The sequence below is a fragment of the Lontra canadensis genome, unplaced genomic scaffold (genome assembly GCF_010015895.1).
Source record: "Lontra canadensis isolate GAN:19392208 unplaced genomic scaffold, GSC_riverotter_1.0 scaffold13, whole genome shotgun sequence".
In the NCBI taxonomy this organism is placed as follows: domain Eukaryota; kingdom Metazoa; phylum Chordata; class Mammalia; order Carnivora; family Mustelidae; genus Lontra; species Lontra canadensis.
In genome coordinates this window covers 1,919,654-1,941,080 of record NW_022631007.1, presented here as the reverse complement: position 1 = coordinate 1,941,080, position 21,427 = coordinate 1,919,654, and positions in this window count along the sequence as shown.

The following is a 21,427-nucleotide window of genomic DNA, read 5'->3' as shown; positions in this document are numbered from 1 at the left end:
AAAAAAAAAATTAAAAGGAAGAAAACTCTGTTTACAGAATACTAGTCAAGTGGATTTGAAAAGCTTCATTTAAGATTCAGTTCCTCTTTGTAGATATTAGTATCATAAGCATTGATGAAGAATAATGTAATGAATGATGAGTTTTGAACAATACTATGGCTGATTTGGTAAAGCTATGTTTTTGGCTTAAACAATAGGATGTTTGATCAAATCAACCACAGGGAAGGAAATGGTATTGCAAAAGATGAGTTTCTAATTGAGATAGACAATAAACTGTGTATCAGAAACAGCTGCAGGGAAATGGATCCCATTGCATTTTTACATGTTAATATGTTGAATTTCCACATTAGACGGTCACAATTTTGAGTTCTAGCACATCCAGGTGCCGTTACATCTGTGTAGTATATTTAGAAAGGAAGAAAAATCAAATGGAAAATACATTATATTCATAGCTTTCCCTTTTTTGGCTTTTCCGTATTAATTTCATTACCATTATAAGCTATGAAGATGAGACCAGATCCTTTGGCAATGACATTACTACTAGTTCAGATATCATGGTCCTCTCCCTTTTCCATGCAAAAGGACATGCACTCTGATTCAATGACAGATATCTACACTTAACTTTATGTAGTATTTTAAAAGAAGTCAGGCATCAGGATGCCTGAGGGACTCAGTCGGTTAAGCATCTGCCTTCATCTCAGGTCATGATCACGGGGTCCTGGGATCTAGCCTCATGTCGGAGTCCCTACTCAGTGAGGAGTTTTCCTCTCCTCCTCCCTCTGCCCCTCTCATGTGCTCATGCTCTCTCTCCCTCAAAAAATAAATAAAATCTTAAGAAAAAAAAAAAAAGTCAGGCAACAAGATTTATTTCTTTGCAGAAGGTACTTATATTAAGCAAGGTAATGCTGGGTAACAAATTCACCCCAAATCTCAGTGACTCCCTGCTATAAAGCTTTCTATATTGCTGATATGAATGTCTGTGTTTCCCCAAAATCTATATGTTGAGATCCTAATCCCCCAGCGTGACATGTGGTGCTGAGGAGGTAATTAGGTCAAGAAGGTAGAGTTCCCATCAATAGAATTACTGCCCTCATAAGAAGAGACACAAGAAAGATGATGTCTCACAGCCAAGTGGGGATGCAGTAAGAATACAGCCACCCACAAACTGGGAAAAAAACACTCACCAGACACCAGATCTACCCTTACCTTGACCTTGAATTTCCAGGTTTTGGCACTGTGAGGAATAATTTTTCATTTGTTTAAGCCACCCAGTCTTGGTATTTCTTATAACAGCCCAAGCTAAGATAATTGCTCATACTACCCACTTAGCATAGGGACGCTTTGTTCCACATTTACCAGGGGCCCTGGTTTGGTGACACTCATCATCTTATAATGTCACCATGTCAACCTATGATGTTCAGGGTTGTCACATCAGGAGAGAGAGCACAGAGAACTCACCCTTAGTCCCTCAAATCTGCAGTAACAAGGATCACTTTCACTCACAGGACATTGGCCAGAACTGATCCTATGATCCCATACCAACTACAGCAGAAGCTAGGAAATGGAGGGGAGTAATTGAATTTAATGAGCGTTATTGTCACTATCATAGTGCTTTCTTTCATCTGTGATCAGAAGGCTAAAAAGCCCAAATCAATTATCACTTTCAACAGGATATATTGTGTTGGAAGTCAATATCATCTCTTTACACATTACCAAATATTGCGTATCTATTAAATCCAGTTTTTAATTTGCTATGAAATCATTATAATTTATAAGAAACCCGAATGTAAATTTGTATATCATTCACAAAAAAATAATTATTTTTCTACTGGATAACTCTCTTGGATATTTGCAGTTTATTTCTTTTTTCAAATTCCTTTTATATGTATATCCAGTGAGCCTCTTGGTACAAAAAGAAACAAATCATAAAATTAGTGAAAACACTGACAATTTCTGTGAATGGCCTCCAAAGGCACAGAACTTATTACGAGCCATCTTCATAACATGAAACAATACATGCATTGATATCAGCTCCCACTTTGGAAATAACTAATTAAACTCATTCTCTTTAAGCAGAAAATAAGTTTTAAGCCAGTATTTATCAGTGGGCTTGGTGAGAATGGATCAACAAATCCCAAAGAGAAGTTTACTGCACATTGATCTCAGGAAAGACCTGGGATTCAGCAAAAACTTAAGAAATTCAGGCTGAAGTGAGGGGACGAGAAAAAGCGTGTGACTATCTGAAATGTGCCCATGAAAAGAACATGAGAAATAGACCAGTATAACTAAAAGTATTAGCTTCTGTTCAAAAATATATAGAAATCTACATTTAACTTTGGGTAGTATGTTAAAAGAAGTCAGGCAAGAGGGTACCAAAAAAAAAAGAAACATAGATTAATGGGGGGGAGCTTATATTAAAACAGAAAGAGCAAAGAAACGAGAGGAGATATAGACTAGTAGGTCAGAGATACACATGTCACCACTTAAAATATGAATGTCCACACTCATCTACACAGGAAAGAACAGTTTAGAATAAGAATTCTGTTCACATATCATTTCTTTAGGCAAATGACTTGTTGTTTTAAGGGAAAGGATTTTCTTGCCTTCAAAAATGTTTTAGTGCCATAGAGAAAATGTAAACTGTGTTTAAATTTCCATAACCTCTACATTTTATGGCAGGGACCCAGATCCTATTAACAGTTTTCTATTTCAACACCTGTTATCAAATCATAACATTTTAGTTAAACTGGCAAATGATTCTCTTTCACAATGTGAGTGTAAATGAACTCTGATTTAGAATCATTTCTGTAATTATTTTTCCATAATATGGACATTAATGGCTGCTTAGTCTTCTGACATGACCTAAATACACACATCAGATCTTTATGCAGTATGTTAAAGTAAGTTGTGTATATTTCTATCTCTGCCACTGGAACTTAAGTTTTTTGAGGATAAGGTCAGCCTTATTCTTCTCTAAATTAGCTCTGCACATTGAATAAACATTGTACACATAATCCCAAAGTGAACAAGGATTTGTTTTATTGATGTACCATGGCTCAGTTTTGGTTTAGAATCTCTTGGTGAAAGACAACTTTCTGTCCATCTTTGGTAAAAAAAAAAAAAAAAAAAAAAAAAAAAAAACCATAAACAACAACAAAAAAAAAACCTTAAGCCCAAGATTATTAACCAAATTTCACTGGGAACTGTTCCTTAGAGATTTCTCAGTAAAATGGGGATATAATGCCTATCTTCTCAGATTAACATGATCATTAAATGTTATTTTAAAAATTTATAGCTCAGTGCCTGATTTTCTATGGGTTTTCCATAAAGAAAGATAATATCTAATAAGAGAATACGTTCTCCTTACCAAAAGATACAAAAGTCACAAAGCTTTAGGTGAAGTGGCCATAAAATTATCTCCAAAGAGAAATAATCACTAAAAAAAGGTTAAAGTTTAGGACTCTAAATTTCAACAATTCTAAACTACTTAAACAAAATTAAGAAAAGATAAGAGCCAATCATGCCACCTGCTTAAAAATTTATATGGAAATGAAAAAAAAGAGAGAGAGAGAGAATTTAGATGGAAATAGGGAGACCACTTAGGAGGCTTTCCAATAATGCAGAACAGAGCTGATGGTCACATGGACCACAGGGATCACAGTGCACTAGTGACAAGTGGGTAGACTCAAGATACCTAGAAGGTAGACTCAACAGTATATCCCAAGGATTAGAATGTGGGATGTAAGAGAAAGTAGGGAGGTGAGACATTTGACTTAATGAAGTTTCCATTCACTCAGATAGAAAGACTCTAAAGGAAGTGGGTTCACAGAGTAAATCAGGAATTTAGTTGGAATATGTTAAATTTTAAGAGTTGAGATGCCTAATAGGGATGTTCCTTCAAGCAGAGATCTTCATGAGGCAAAATCACCAGGATACATTTTATAAAATTATCTTTCTAGCCATAGTAACCCCAAAAGAGAATCCAATTTTTTTAGGTGAACAAATGTTCAGTGAAATAAAACAATTTTATTCCCAGTTACCTGGGAATCAGAAAACTAAATGTTGATCTCCTCACAAGCTATGAATTTGACCATGTAATTCCCCCATCCTTAAAATAACAACAACAACAAAACAAAACAAGAAAAAATAATACGCTGGGCCTCCATTTTCCCATCTGCAGTTCTGTGAAATATGTCCTTTGAGGTTCCATTCTAGAGCTGTGCTGCCCAAAACATCTCTTGAACACTTGAAATGTGGCTAGCACAACAGAAGTGCGTGCTGAACTTCTTAATCTTTTTAAATTTTAATTAATTTAAGTTTATAGTCACCGGAGGCTAGTGGCTACCATACCAGAGGACAAAGATAAAGAACATTTCCATCAATGCAGAAATTTCTATTGAACAGTGTTGTTCTTGAGACCGTGTGTTCAGAATTTGGGGAAGAGTTCTTACCTCCTGGGCAGATGCTGACTATGCTTTTTAAGGAAATGGTATAGCCACCTTAAATTGAATATATATGTTCTGCTACAGATACTTTAAAAAAAAAAAAAACACTGACAGTTTAATTAAGACAAACAAAGCGAAAACATTTGTATGTGGTGACTACATGAATAAGATAAAGAGATTGTAACCTGAATGGGTTCTGAAGGTCATTAACACCAAAAGAACAAAAGGCACTGCTTTCTATAAGAACTACTATATGACATTTAGGAAAACAATATTACTAAATGCGATATGGTTTAAAAAAAAAAAAGAAAGAAAGTAAAAGAAGGCCCCAGAGAAAATAACATGTTTTTGTGCAGTATTTTTCTATTTTACATCGTGTAGTGTTCATACCATTAACATCAACATAGTTATATTATCTTTAGGCTTCTAGGTGAAATTTTAGAAAATACATAGCAAGAAAATAGCTTTGAAAGTGTTTTAACTTCTTTGGTAAAATTTGGTCATTTTGATAGTCATCACTCCCTTAAGTACTTTAGTGTACATATATCAACAAAAATTCAACAAGAAGCACAAATGTTTAGGAAACCACAACTGAAGAATAAATCATATTTTTGACCTCACAGAAAACATATATATATGCATCCGAGATACATATATATGTGAATCCTTATAAGCCCTTCTCTAGTCACATTTCTCTCCCTCCTTCCCAAGAAGTAACCACCATTTTGACTTGGTGTTTATCATTTCCAGTCATGCTTTTAACTTTTACTATATATGTATCTATAAACAAAGACAGAATTCTTCAAGTGGGCCAAAGCCCATAATGTGTTCCTTGGATGACTAGATTCTTAACTGGGAGAGAGTTTACATGCGTATAAAACATGGATGTTTCCCAAAACCAGATGACTTCTGAGACATGTTTCCAAGTAGCCTACTGAGCCAGCGATTGTAAAGTCTGTCTCTGGAGGAAACAGCAAACGTGTATTTATTTAAACTCACATATGAAGATCATTCTGAGGTAGGGCAGAGGAATGGAAGGACATAGTTTCAAGCAAGGAATACCATGGCTGTCTTCACAAGAAAAACAAATCAAAGAACTGAGGAAATCATCCAACCACTTAAAGATTGTCTAGAGGCAAACCTGTAACATGGCTCAGTCCTTTCTTTGAACACCCAGATCCTCTACTAAGGATCTAGTTCTCTCTTTTCCACCCCACTCCCTCTTCCCTTCGTGGATTCAGTGTTAGCACCTCAAGTGCTCAGGGCCCCTTGGTTCTCCTTCCCATATTTGAAAGTTTCAATAAATCATCTACCTATTCTGTTGGGTTCTCCAGAAGCAGATGCTGAGATAAAGACGTCACAGCAAGTGTCCTATTAAGGAAGTACTCCTGGGAAAACCACTAAAATTGTAAGGAAAGCAGGACAGGAACAAGGAAGAAGTCTGATTGCATGGACAAATTTTGGAGAGGAGGTTACTCCTTAGAATCACCCTCATCCTATTTGAAGCTGGGAGTTGGCCTTTCAAAGTCCCACCCCTGGCTGTGATTGGCAGAGGGCCACCAAGGAGAAGGACAGGAGTAGGACCTCAAAGTTCAGGCACTTCTAGCTCTCTGGACACCCAGGGGGACAACATGGCTCCCAAAGGTTCTGGTTCAGGTCACTGGAAATGAAGACCACAGCCAGAGGAAGGAAGCATAGAAAGGAGGTGAGGGCAGAGCACTGGTAATGTCCACCACATAGTACCTGGTGGGGTTGATGGATTATTGCATTTATTAGTGATCAAATCCTTGAGCTAATGAGTGAATTTAGAATTTCAGGAATCAGTATTTTAAGTTGAAAGAACTTTTAACATTTGTACTTCCAAAAAGCCCCCCAAATTAAACTATCAAAATAGACTTCAAACAGCTAATGAATATGTCCAACTTTGAAAACCCACTGTGAGCTACATAGCTTAATTAAAACACTTTTTTACTCTTTTTTACATATAATGGCATATGGTTTCATTTTATTTCTCAAGTCAGTATTTATCCAATTACATCCTGAACTAAATTTGGTGTTAGACTTGACTTTGTACTTGGGGTCATTTCCCCATGACAGAACAGTAAACTTACAGTCGCATTCCCTTGCCTCAGTGGGTACACTCACATGGCAAGAGGGCAGCTCAAATCACGCTTGCTTTAATATTCTTCACATGTTACAATAAACTCAGCTTTCCTGTGGCATCAGGAATCTAGTGACCAAGTAATATGCAAATTTAATCTAATCTGACCCCCTCCCACCAAGGAAAGCCAGTATTCTAGGAAAAGGACCTCAGGTAATAAAAACGAATTGATAGAATGACGTCTTCACCCACTTACCATCCGTAGGAATATGTGGACTGGCAGCTTTGGGTAATTGCAAAATAGGGTGAGGCCAAGTGGGAGGGCCACAGCAAGAAAGCCTCAACCAAACCGCCCTGGGAATTGCTTGTGTAAATTCACAAACTAGATTACCACCGTATGGGCACTTTCAACATACATAAGTCAATTGGCATGCTGTGACTAAGTGCCATCTTATGGAAGTGGTATATGTCTACCCTATAAGAGGTATTTTGTCACAGACCCAATAAATACTTTATGGTATGCCAGGGGGGAAAAAGTCCCTCCAGGGGCTTGGAGCAAAGGTATTTCTTAGTCATAATTCTTTCTATAGTCAGCCCCAAATATGCTCAGCATCGTTGTAACATTGTGTCCCGAACTGAACTAGAAAGAAGCTAGAGGCAAGTCCTTATACGTAGTGTAAATAATACTGCAGCTGGGTGAAGGGGAGGGAATAGGTTGAAAAACAAGTTTATAATCTTCAGTTCATTGCCCTGTTCTTTATTGTACAGTCTCTGAAATATTTTTAGTCTTTATTGTTTTTTAATTTTTAATTGAGTCATTTCAAACATTTACAGAAAATTAAATAATAGCTAGGTATTTGCCATCACTATTAAATCAGTGTCCTTTTCTTGTTTATGATGTAATTTGTTAGAACTATTAGTTAAAATGTAATCTGATTTTTAATGGAGTTAAGTTTTTGGATGTTAAGAAAGCCTTCCGTATCACAATATTATAAAAATACTTTCTGTAATTCCTTATAAATGTTTAATAGTTTCTCTTCTCACATTTTGGAGTTTAATCCATCTGGGATTTACTTCTCTGTTAGAAATGGACCTAACTTTATTTTTTCAATATGGGTGACATTTTTTTTTTTTTTTTGAGAGTAGCCTATCCTTTCTCCACAGATGTTTGTGCCACCTGTGTCACAGAACTTATCTCATGTATGAGTAAATCTGTTACTGGGTACTCTTTTTCTGTCCCTAATCTGTTTGTCTATTTCTGTGTCAGTACCACATTGTTTATATTTCTAAGCTTCAACGTAAGCTTTGTGTCAGTTATGTCAAATTCTTTCCTTCCCTTCTTCTTAAGGTTCTCATGGTTATTTTGGCTCTTTGCTCTTCCAAAGAAAGGTTTTATGAGTTTGTGAAGTTCTATCATGAATTAAGTTGGGGGTTTCGTTGTTATTATAGATTAATGTGAAAGAGAATTGCTGTGTTTATAGTATTGATTCTATCTCTAAAGAAATGTTATATATTTTTGCATTTATTAAAGTATTCTTTTATGGTTTTCAAACATAAAACTTCAGATTTCTAATTTTCTCCATTTTGTCTTAGATTTATTCATAGAAACATATTTTGTTGCTGTTTTTAGTGGCGCCTTCTTTTTAACTTATATTTTCTATGTAATACATTTTCTATGTATTTGTTGTTGGTACACAGAGTACCATTATTTTTTTTTTTGTATATTGATCATGTATCCAGCAGCCTTATTGAAACTTTTCATCAGTTCTATTCACTTGTGGAATGTTCTTGATATCCTATACAAATGATATTAAAAGTGGAGAACAATAACTGTTTCTTCCTTTTCAATATTTATCTATTTTACTTACCACACTGTTTAGAACCTATCAGTCAATGTAGATTAGAAATAATGATAGTGAACATACTTTTCTTGACTTTGATAGGATACTAGTACCAATCCACCATTAACAATTATATTTGTTATAAATATTTGATAGGTATCTTTATCCAAATTAAGAAGTTTCACCCTTACTCATAATTTCATAAGAGCATTTTCTAATAAATTCCGGTTAAATTTTATCAGATGCTCTTCTAAATTCATATACTGGAATGATCACAAAGTTTTTCTTCTTTCAAGTGTTACTGTGTATTATGTTATTGTGTACTCTGTATTATGTTATTGTGTACTCTAATGATAGACCTTGTTGAAATCAAAACCTCCTTGTAGTCATTAAATAAAATCTTTATCGTTTTTTTTTGACATTTTTGTCATTTTGACATTTTGACATTTTGACATTTTTGACATACATTGCTAAACTTAATTCACCAGATTTTATTTATTATTTTTTTATCTATAGTCTCAATAAGATAGGTCTACATTTTTTTCTTGTATTATTCTTGATTGGTTTTGTAAATAAGGTAAAATGGCTTCTCAAATAAGTCGAGAAGTTTTCCCTCTCTCTCTGTTTTCTGAAAGGACTTGTGCAGTTACTGCTTCTCTTGACATTTTGGTGAAAAACTACCTGAACACCATCTAGGCGTAAGGGGGTTGGGTCTAGAAATTTTACTACCAATTTGATTTTCACATTTTCTGAATTATAGTTTTATTTTTCATTCACAAATTATTTAGAAGTGTGCTGTTTTTCTTTTATTTCCAACTACATAGGAAAGAGGATTGATTTTCTATCTCTCTCTTTAATACTATTTTTGTTTTATGTGATCAGAGCAAATCATCTATGAAATGATTTTTTTTATATTTGTGATTTGGTATGTGATCAATTTTCACAAAAGTTTTACATGTGTTTCTGAAGAATGTACATTCTTAAACACAAAATACCAAGTTCCATGTGTATTGCCCATTGTATCAAGCTTATTAATTTCATTGTTTAAAATTTCTATATTTTTCCTAAATGGTACTAGCTAAATATATCAGTCCTTAATTTTTTGAAAATGTATTAAAATCATGTGTACTGAATTATTTGTCAAATTCTACTTGTAATTTGATGACTTTCAGTCTATATACCAAGCTCAAGCATCTAAATTGGCTCATACACATAAAATTTATTACTGCTGGCAACTACATAAATATTTCCCTTTTTTCTTGTGAGCTCAACTATATATTTTTTAACATTTTAAAATATTTTACCTAACTTTTCTAAGTGGTTGTATTAAATGAATTTTCAAGTTTTTTCGTTTGAATCTGTCATACTTCCAGAAGCAGAATGCAATTGGAAAGATGGAAGAAGGAAGGAAGAAAGGAGGAAGGAAGGAAGGAAAAAAGGAGGGAAGGAAGGAAAAAATTACACTCTGAAAGATGGTAGGTTTCTGTATATTCCTCTGAATTCTCCTTTGTGTAGGTACTTTAGAAATTCCAGTGTCAGCCTATAGTGGGGAGAATGTATCTGAGAGTAGGGAGACTCACCCTGCCATATATGTCACTTCTCCCCCTCTTTTGGAATAGGGAGCTATCCTCACATAGGACTGTTAAAGAACCAATTTCCACTATACAATAAGAACAAGACTACAGGTAAACTGTTTTGATGTAATAAATGTTAGGAACCATCTCCTATGCCTACTAGCCTAATTAGTACATATTTGAAGCTTTCGAAGAAAGAACACTCTTAGGAGACTTCTGCTGGGTTTTTCTTTTCATGTGTGCTAATTATTATACCTACAATCACATAATCAACCTCTTGGGTTGCAAGGAAAAACAAGGGTGTGAGTGGTTAATTGCAAATGCAAGTGGCCCATTGCTTGTGCAATCAGCAGACCTCCAGCATATTAAATTTAGTGCCTGGTTATAGCATAAATATTACAAGTAGCACAGGCTATCCTTTTAAAGCTGACTTCATATATTCACTTGGAATTTTCTCAAACTCTTCAACCCTCTGCAACATTCTTAAAAAGCCAAACAAAAACAAAATGAAAAAGATTGCTGTCATTGACAAACTTAATGATTTCATTCCTTCCACTTCCCAAGTTGTTCCCATCAGGTCCTTCAAACCAGAAGCTTTAAAATGAAAATGAACTTATAATAGATAAAGTCTGTATCTAGTTGTAATATTTCAATGCTATCGTGTAATTCAATTACATCTTTTAAGCAAGTAAGAGCTGTTTTCAGTGTCGTTCGCTAAATTTATCACACCAAATCTGAAATGGAAAACAGTAGTTAGCTGTGAGCACTGAGCTAATGGTGTTCTTTCTACTCTAAATCTAATGAGGCTCAAACCTTCACAATGGGAAATAATTTAACAACAATATTTATTTAGATGATGAGTCTGGTTCTCTGACCCACATAGTGATACACAGCAATATTGTAAAGTAGATATCTTCCAGATGGACATTAAAGCCCCAGCCCCATTCAGTCCAAGAGTGGAACTGACAAATTGAGAGGGCAAGTCTGGTTTATTTTTAAACTGACCTTAATAGTACTTAGATTAGTTAAATCAGTTTTGACCTCCTCTAAAAGAACCATTAGAAGTTACCTCTAGGAAATAATTTTCAAAAAGACAACATACCATGACAGTGTTTAATTTGGTTCCAAAAATTAGTATGATTAGCCAGAAAATTTACATACAAGCTTGGCTTCTCCTGCATGATTTCGAGAAAGAACTAAGCTTCATGAAGCCTCAGTTTCTCCATCTGCAAAATAGAAAGAGTAATCCCTAACCTTATTCCCCAGAAAGGAAAAATGAATGTTTTGTAATTCTCAAGTGCCAGAAAGAATAAGTTATTATTTTTGTTATTTATGTAGATTACTTAACACTGAAACAAATCATGGATTGTTATGAGACCATGGCTCAGTTAGATCTGTGATTGCATGTTTATGATGAACTTTTGGCCTATGACTTGCCTTGACTCTTTGGTTAACAACTCCTACAGCCACATGTGAAGGGTCCTCTTTTGAGTGGTATGTGGGTGTGTTTTCCTCCTATTTCCTGCAGATGTTTCAACTGAGTGTCAAAGTCAGGCCTCTTGGTGCCAGTCACGTGGGAATAAGCTGTCATTTTACATGACCCAAGATCTAATCCACCCCCCCCCCTTCCTTTTTCTACTCAACTTCAATTTCTAGGTAAAGTTCAGAGTTTCATTTAGAGTGAAGTGTCTTGCCCAAGGCCAAGAAGGTATTAAATAGCCAACAAAGAATCCCACTCATCAATCCTGTCTTGTTTTGGGGCCAATATTTTCTTTGAGCTGGAAGGCATCTCTAATTTCATATTGTCTCCAGCAGTTTCATGAGATCAGATTCATCAAACGTATCCCAAATGATTAGGGCTGACAGTTCAAATGTTACTTTTAAGAATCAATGTCCAAAGTAACTTCATTTTAAGATAAAATTGCAATTTATTTATTCAATTTTGTGTCCTTTTCATTTTACTACCACACACATAAAGCCTATAAGCCTAAGTATTAGGAACAAAAATCCCTTAATAAACTAAGTAAGAGAGAGACCAAGGAATTAATGGCTTTTAAGGGATGTTTTCAAACTGGTCACATAAAGAGATTAACTCCAAAGAGATAAGCCATTGGTATTGCAGGCATGGGTATCAGAATAGGTAGGATCATCCTACTGTCCCTGGAATTATACCAGGTAGGACAGGAAGCCTCTATTTACTGTGCCACCAGGAACTGGGCCCAAGATAAATCCACCATCATGTCAAGTGCTCCTTCTCTAGCAGACAATGCTATTGAAAATGCATGTCTTGTGTTGAGACAGCCGTTGGGGAAATCATATGCAATAGCACAGAAACAATATGATGAATTCATTTTCATATTTTCACCTCTCTATTCTACTTTTAGCCCATAAACACTAGCTTGTAAACATCCCAGCATGATATAAGTCTGTTTTTGTAGTTTTTATAAGGTAATCTACTAAATCAGTGATCCTGTCCCAGCTCCCTGCAAAAATTCATGCTCTGATAAATTCAAAAGAGTTTATGGCTGTTAATCCTGTGGCTTTGTTTGCCCTTTGATATTTCTGTAGTGATTCCCTTTCTACTAATGGGAAAATTACCCATTTTATTGTGCTTACTGCCATATGATCAATTTACAGAATCAGTTTCTAACCAAGTATATTGCATTTTAGTTATTTCCTCCAAAGCTTGCCTACTTTCAACATAATAGGATGGTATATAAAGAGAGAATAACTTTTTTATTTTTTACTTCCTATGTCATGAAGCAAAAATAGACTAGAAGTAAAAAGACATTTACCTTATTGCCTTATGTAGGAGGCTGCCTGAAGTTATTGTTTGATGTTTTGAGGAAGGTAGAGACCAAATGACATGTGCCATGTCCCTAAAACCCAGCATGCTCAGTGAGCACTGAACTGAGGTACAAGATCAATCATATGGAGTCTAGAAAATGCAGGGCAGAAGAGGTGGTTCCTCTTCTCTGGGAGAGACCAGTTGAGAAGGCATGTGGTTATGCTGAAGTTCAACACAGACCCACACCGGTAAACAAGGGACCCGCTCTGAAGGTTAATTCTCAAGGTTAACAGGGAAGAGCATGTTCTCAGTAGTTGTGGGTGGAGGCATCTGGCTTGGTCAGATGAAAACCTGGTCGTTAGCAAAGTCTGAGCAGAGTGCTACAAGGGAATTCCAGAGACCAAGTCCAGAGCAGACAGGAAGCAAATGAGAGAAGACTGGACTTCCTAGTCTATGATCTGGGATTTTAGAGGAGATGACAGAAAGGAACCCCATCACCAACAATACTATTTACGTTGTCCAGAGGGGATGGGAGAGATGGTTAATCTTTGGAGCCAGGTACATCAGAATGTAGTTTAAGTAAGGCTCCTTGAGCTAGATGGGAAAGAAAACTGACTGAAAGTTTTCTAAAAATTCTCTTTGGAAATATCTTTGACTTTCTCCCAAATCTTTTTTTTTCTTCTTTTTTTTTTCCCAGCAGCTGTCTTAATTCCCTCTCTTCCAGAACTCGTGCAGCTCCTCCTCTGTCGTCTTCCCTTCTCCATCTGCTTCCTTTGCTCTCTTTCCCTTCCCCACAATATCCTCATGCATCTCCATTCTTTATCTAGAAAACTGAGCTTATCCCAGTTAATTGTCTTACTTGATCTGCAATCTCATAAAACAAATGCTTGTGTAACCTTGGAACTTTCTTAATAAAATGAAATACAAACTAGTTAGCCAAAACCCATTGTCTCTCAATTACATTTTCAGGAACTTCAATTTATTCTATTATGGTATATCTTTTTAAGAACCTTTCATTTGGGGTGCCTGGGTGGCTCAGTGGGTTAAGCCTCTGCCTTCAGCTCGGGTCATGATCTCAGGGTCCTGGCATCAAGGTCCATTGGGCTCTCTGCACAGTGGGGAGCCTGCTTCCCCCTCTCTCTGTGCCTGACTCTCTGCCTACTTGTGATCTCTGTCTGTCAAACAAATAAAGAAAAATCTTAAAAAAAAAAAAAAGAACTTTCATTTATTCATTCACTCACTTGCTCTCTCAATAATTCATTTTGATGAATATTAAGGTTTTATTTTCAGAGGAACTGTGTTGGATGCTTAAAAAAAAAAATGACCAAGAAAGAGACCCCATCTCCAAAGGCCGCAGTCCTTTAGGGAAGACAGACATCAAAATAAATCCCAGCTGAGTGTAATGTAAATTTGCACAGAATCATGTAGAAGCATAGAAGAAAAAGCAATGATTTAACTGAACATAGAGGGGAGGTTTCAAAGCAAAAGGTGTATTTGAGATGGTTGTTGGGGAAAAAGTAAAATAAAGAAAAAAATGCCAAGTTATAATTATTGAGCTTAGAAATTATATTAAGCCCTTTCCATGGGTCATTTTATTTAATTCTTATGATAGCCCCAATGTGGTGGGTGGTTTTATTGTCTTCAACTAACAGATGATGGAACTGGCTCAGAAAGGTATCAGATAGGGAGAAACATTCATACAGGGCACTGTATTAAGTATTAAGGAAATGATCAGTAGTTTGATGTGCTTAAGGAGAAACATTCATACAGGGCACTGTATTAAGTATCAAGGAAATGATCAGCAGTTTGATGTGCTTAAGGAGAAACATTCATACAGGGCGCTGTATTATTAAGGAAATGATCAGTAAGTCTGATGTGCTTAGGATGCAATAGGAAATGTCCTATAGGAAAAAGTCAAAATGAGATGCGGTCTATAACTAGAGTTTGAAATAAATCTATAGGGCAGCATGGAATACTTGAATTTTCCCTTTCTTTCTCCCTGTTTGTGACTTAGAGAACAGATGGATTCTGCTACCTCCTCTGTCCTTCCCTGCTTCCTCTTTGTTCAGGTAATTAATTAGCATTATAGGATGTGAGGGCTGAAACATTAGAGGCCCTCCCTCTCTGGGGTAAATGTGTTTGACTTAAGCTACAGTAGCTATTACTTGGCTAACTCAAGGCTTTCCATGGTTTAAGTAGCACAAACTCCAACATTAAGGAAGGATTATGGTAACAGGAGTGACTTCTGAGGGAGAGAAATTTCTCTACTCCTTACATTCTGTTCAGAAAGAAGTTCTGTTGAATGGGGATTATTGTGTGGTCCTGGTTCTAGGAACTCTCTTCCCTAATGTCATTTGGGACATTCCTAAGTGAGTACAAGCCTCCCAATACCCAGAAGCATAGTTCAACCTTTCCCATGCATGATAGGCTCCCCGGTGCAGCTGAGTGAAAGGACTGCACCATCTTCCTGATAAACCTTGGCTTTGATTTACCAAAGCCCCAAGGGAGATACTTAGATGCTCAAATCCTCCAGAAAAATGAGACATTTAGGTATACCAAGCAAACACCATGGACTCTTGTCTATAATCATGAATAAAGGGGCGCCTGGGTGGCTCAGTGGGTTAAAGCCTCTGCCTTCGGCTCAGGTCATGATCCCAGGGTCCTGGGATCGAGCCCTGCATCCGTCTCTCTGCTCAGCGGGGAGCCTGCTTCCCCCTCTCTCTCTGCCTGCCTCTCTGCCTACCTGTGATCTCTATCAAATAAATAGATAGAATCTTTAAAAAAAAAAAAGTTTGTAATCATGAATAAAAATGAGGTAAATAGAAATAATTTTTACTGAACGAAAATGAGCCTTTTGAAGACTCTTCTTCAAATCGGTGATGGAACCGATACGAATACCCACTATGATCTAAGTGGTATGACACAGAGTGAAGGCTGAGCTTACAAAGGGCCAAAAACCCAGAACCAAACAACTGCTCTGCCAGGTAGAAGTTTCAATGTGACAAGCGTACCAATGCACTCTGAGAATTCAGACAAAGGAGAAGCTCTCTCTCTTTGCTGAACAGTTTTCTCCTAGAACTTAATAATAAATAGAAAAGTGCTATTTGGACATCACTTCTGCTTCCTCCTCACAAATGTAAGGTGTAAAGGTGAAGCAAAGCAGATGAATAATCCACAATTGAAAAGTGTGAAGCTGACTACATTCCTGCTTCCCAGTGTATGTGACAAATAAATACATTGTCACATTCATATCATGAAAACTCTGCATCTATGAATAGTTTGTATTTTACTGGTTCTTGTCTCAGCCTATGTAGAGCTCAGCCCAGGGGGGAAAAAATTCTAACAATAAGACTTGCTGGGAATCCCCATGGGTTGACAAAGGTATGCTTTTTCAAAAAGCGTCTTACAGTCAGGCATCTTACACTGGCCATTTTCTTTCCTCTTTTTTCCTCTTCTGCTCTGCTTCCCCCCCCCCCTTGAGTCCTTGCTCAAAAATCATACAGCTAATGAGTGATAGAGACAAGCCAAGATTCAAATTCAATTTTGTCTCACTGAATCTAATACTCTTAACCAGACTGGATTCTCATTATCTGTTCCCAGAAAAGACTGGATCTTGGTCAAATTAGTGTATTTCTAACAATTATGATCTCAAAGACAGTGACAATATCCTTATGAGTTTTTAGACCTTATTTTGAATATTCTACTGTTCAACTAGGAAAAGGAAGTGAAAGACCAAAACACCATTTCATTCACTCATGTATGTATTTTATCTATGTATTCATTCATTAAATTTGTTTCACTAATTCTTTCCTATTTTTCATTTATTCAACATATATTTGTTGTACATCTATAAACCAAACACTCCTTAAAGCTGATCATGTAATGGGAAATGGAACTGCCTCACTTACCCATATTCTCAAAGCCTACATGGAACAGAAACCAATGTTTTCCAGAAAACTTCCTTTCCCCAGTCTATCCTGCAGATCACCAGATTTAAGTTGGCCCTCAGCAGCAAAATCACCAGTGATTTGACAAAGATGGCACAGTTCTTCTCCTTATCTTCCAAGGGCCCTGGTGTGATTCTAATCTAACTAGTCATCACTAAGGCTGTTAATAAAATCATATCACTTTAAACATGATGCAGTAGAAAGCCCACTACACAAGGAGAAAAGAGAAAGACAGATTTGAATTTCATCTCTGCCACTATTAACTCTGGAAACTTAAACAAATAAGTTAATTTCTTTGAGTCCCAGTTACCTCATGTGTTAAATTGGAGAGGGAATAGATTGAGTTTCAACATATTTAAGAATTATTCTTTGAACACCTAATATGTATCTGTATTCCACTAGGCATTTCCCATATTACAATATATATTTTATTTAAACTTTACTTTAATAATGAGCAAACTGAAGGCAAATGATGTGGCTTGAATAGTTACACAGCTACTAATTGCATAGATTTGGTTTGAACACAGATGTCCTGATTCTACTTTAAGACCTGACCAGATGACCACAAAGGACCCCAGCTTGAAAATTTTCTTCCTGCTACCTTTGCAGTTTTGCCTATACTTCTCCCTACTCAGTCAACTCTTTTGTCAAAGATGACTTCTGTTTCCCAAACATACTTTTCTTTGCATATGGAGCCTCCTTTTCCTCTTCTATAAAAAAAAAAAGAGAGACACCCTTGATGTGATTGAACAATATAAACTTCTCTTTTACCCCTCACTACTGATAGGTCTCTACTCATATCTTATTATCCATGAGATCTAAGATAGTTCCTATTGAAGCATCTCTTAAGTAGCATGTGTGAAAAGCAACCATGAAATATCAAAATAGCCAAGGTGTTTTTTATCAAGCAATATGTTCAAAGTCTTATTATAAACAAATATAACATAAGTCTAAGGGTCCGCATGAGGGATAAATGAGGGGTAAAAACCAGACAAGAACATTCCAAAGAAATACATTAGGGAATTTACACCTGTCACCAGCTCTGGCATCAGAACATCAGGATATAAAAATGCTGTGACATGCCAGATGGTTAGGCCACTGAAAAGGGAATTTCTCAGTTTACCTCAGACCCATATGCTAAGACCTAACTATGCTTTTAACAAATAATGATGAAAAATAAGCCAAGAATCTCAAACTTGCCAAGATTAGTTCAATTCCTTGGCATCCTATCTCTGTTTTAGTGGACCTTACACCTGAAAAATTCCAAATTCCTAAGGGAGTATAGTAGGAGGATAGGGAAAGAAGTGGTAGAACAAAAACTCTATCATCTCACCTTTTATGGCTGTTACTAAACTTTAATCAGATTGTTTTAATGGCCCACCTATCACAAATGCATCAACTATGTGAATTCACACAGGTTGAAAAGGAAACTAGAAACCAGAGACGGTGCTAAGAGCTCCAAGTCTCCTCCTTCTTTCCTAGATTTAGCCAAGGTCCTTCTGGAAAAGGAAGCCTAAAAATCTCTGTTATGTAGAGATCCATCTCAGACACCAACTGCTCCATGAAGTGTGTCTTAATTAATGAATTTTACATGAGTCTGATCATTCTTACCATTTCTTTCTTTCACCACCACCTCTACCCCTAACACATTATGTCTATCTTTGTGTTTAGTACTAAAGTTCTACTGCTACTTTCATGTCCATGAACTCAGGCGCCTAGTAAAGTCCTGTTCCTTTATTCCATGTGTTTGTCAAAACACTTGCTTCCTCTGACTTGAATCCCATATGTATTCTGGCATGATCTTTTAGGATCCATGTCCACCTACAAAAACAGAATCACTCGAAAACTTTCCCAGGAGTTCTTTGACTATTTTCTACTCTGAAACCTGTGAACTACTTGAATGAATTCAGAGTTAGTGTCTCCCCATTTTCCTTGCTCTTGACTGGGGAGTAGGACATGGAATAGCCAATCTACATTGCTTCTCATATTTGACATTAACAACTTGAAACTAGAAATGTTTTTCAGAGCATTCATGGAACTCAGTTTCATTGTACTTTAAATGCAATATTTGAATTAAATGCAATACTGTTCTACCTATTGATACCTAAAAAGCTAGTACAGAGTCTCTTTTCTCTATAATTGGATATTTATCTCAGCTTTGTCCCCCTTAGCCAGATCATACAAGGGCCCATGTATGAATTCTCTGGCATCCTTGAGGACCCATTCAAGGTCCCATAAAAACAGTCTCTTGGAGGGTACCTGTGTGGCTCAGTCAATTAAGCGTCTGACTCTTGATTTTGGCTTAGGTCATGATCTCAGGGTCATGACATCAAGCCCCCTGCATCAGGCTCTATGCTGGACATGGATTCTGCTTAAAATATTCACTCTCTCTCTGGTCCTTTCCCCTTCTAAAAAAACAAAAACAAAAACAAAAACAAAAATCATAGTCTCTTGCTTGTGGATGAAACCTCCAAGCACTATCATTTACCAAGATCCAAACACCATGCATATGTTTTAGAAACTCATCCAGGTCACAGTAACTAAATGCCAATTACATAACTATAAAAACTTATCTGGGCTAATACAAATCTCAAATCACCAAAATCAAAAGATCCTGCCTGCACACTAAGTCCATGGCCAAAAGTCATACATCTTGGCCCATCAGAAGCCTTGCCACAGGTATAATTGGCTCTCCCAAATTTCATTATTTTGTTTTTATTTCTTAATGTCATTGGCCAGGCACTCTCCTCCCTTCCATGTAGCATTAGAAGACCTATGCAGGACAATGTAACCCAGAGCAATTGCTCTATGGAGGGAAGCAGGCCTCTAGAAAGAAAGGCAGAATAAAACCAGTTATTCTTTCCAAGTTTATTAACCAATAAATTCCCCACATTCACTAATGGGGAGCTAGTAACAGGGTAAAGAGAAGCCAGGGAATATACCTGGACATGGAAGAAGATGCCGTGAATGGAGGCAAACAGTTTATCCCTTCACAATTATTCATCCCTAGCAGCATTGAGCAAAGAACTTCTCATTTAATGTATGCTCAACATATATGTAGTTATTGACATTAAACTGAACTGGAAAGAAATCTGTTTTGTTTTGTTTTGTTTTGTTTTCCTTTTCTGTTTTAGTATTACTCTAACAGAAAACCTTTATTAATGCAAAAAAACAAACTATCTGAAATGTGCCGTAATTCCACCACGCCTCCAGCTCACAGGGTTAGTTAAGGGATGAGGTATTTTATTGACTCTAAGAGGTTTAATTAGAGAGTTCTTTAAAATTAAGTTCACACTCAATCATTTCTCACTCTGGCTCAGGACATGTTTCCGACCAGCTGTTTTAACCCATTTTCCCCACATGGACTAGTAGGAAATACCAGAAGAGGCTTTCACCTTGGAAAGATCACTATGCTGATTTTCCAGGTGGCTGTCCCAAGGCTTAGCCAAGGCCAGGCTTCCCTCATATCTGCATAATTGCAGAGTGTTAAACTGCAAAATGTAACACAAACCACCTAGGATTATGCCGTTGTTGCTCAATTTTAAAAAACTGAAGTATAAAGAGAACAAGTGATATTTTCAGTCTCCCTCAATGTCGGCAATGGCAAAACCAAGGCTGGGACCAAGGTCATGTGACCCTGTGAATAGGAATCTCACTGCTTTGATGTCTTCTTCATAGCCACCAAGGGCTACCATTTGTTGCTCTGTCCTAGTGACTACAATGTCATACACCAGGAAAAATGTGAACATGAGCTAAAACAATTATGATTCCACTAAAATTGCCTTGCATGTTTCTCTTAGGGCCAAGGATGGGGAGGTGCAGACATTCTTCCTCTAAAGCTGCTTGACCTCTATTTGATTGAAAGCAACATCTGGTCTCCAGGCTTCCAGCAATGTTTCTCCTATCGAGAGGTAGCCAATTGCAGACAGATGTGACATTTCCTCAACACGTTGTGTTGACATCACTGACATATACCTTATTTGAACAATGGCACCCAAGCTTCTCAACACATTTAAATCCGAAGCAATTCCAGCCCGAGATGGCACAAGAACTATTCTCTACATAGACTTTTCCAAGAGACACACGGAATAAGTCCAGATCCCATGCTGACCACCCCCTATATTTTTTCTGCTCCATATCCTGTCATTTAAGCTTCAAATTGTTCCCTTTCATATAATAAATGTGAATCACAGAACACAGAGCTAGTCATGAACAGGTATATGGCCTACAAAAAACAATGAATACATCTTAAATTTCAGCCACCCAAAAAGCCCCCAGATGGAACAGTCTCTCTTATAACTGTCACGTGGTGACTTCACTCTTTCTTGTCCAGGCCCTGAACCTCTCCCTAATGTCTCCGACCTTCCTTATTGTACCCTTACTACCTTATACTTCATAAGGTAGACAGGCAGATTCTATTACCTCTGAGTGCCCAAAGAGGAACCCTTAGTCCAGAAAGTAAATGCAGCTGGCCAGAGTTCACTTAAATAGTTTGTGGCTAAACCACCATTAGAACTGTGGACCTGATTCTAATTCTTATATTTATTCCAAGAGGTAAAAGAGAAAAGTCACACAAACACTCAAGAGTTATTAATGTGCCATGAAAATGTTATTATTATTTATATTGTTAGTATTGTAAATCATAGCAGCTAGAATTATCTCCTCCTATCATCTTTTCTCAGAAAAGTGTCTGCAATGTCTCCTTACTTTGTGAATCACATGATATCAAGG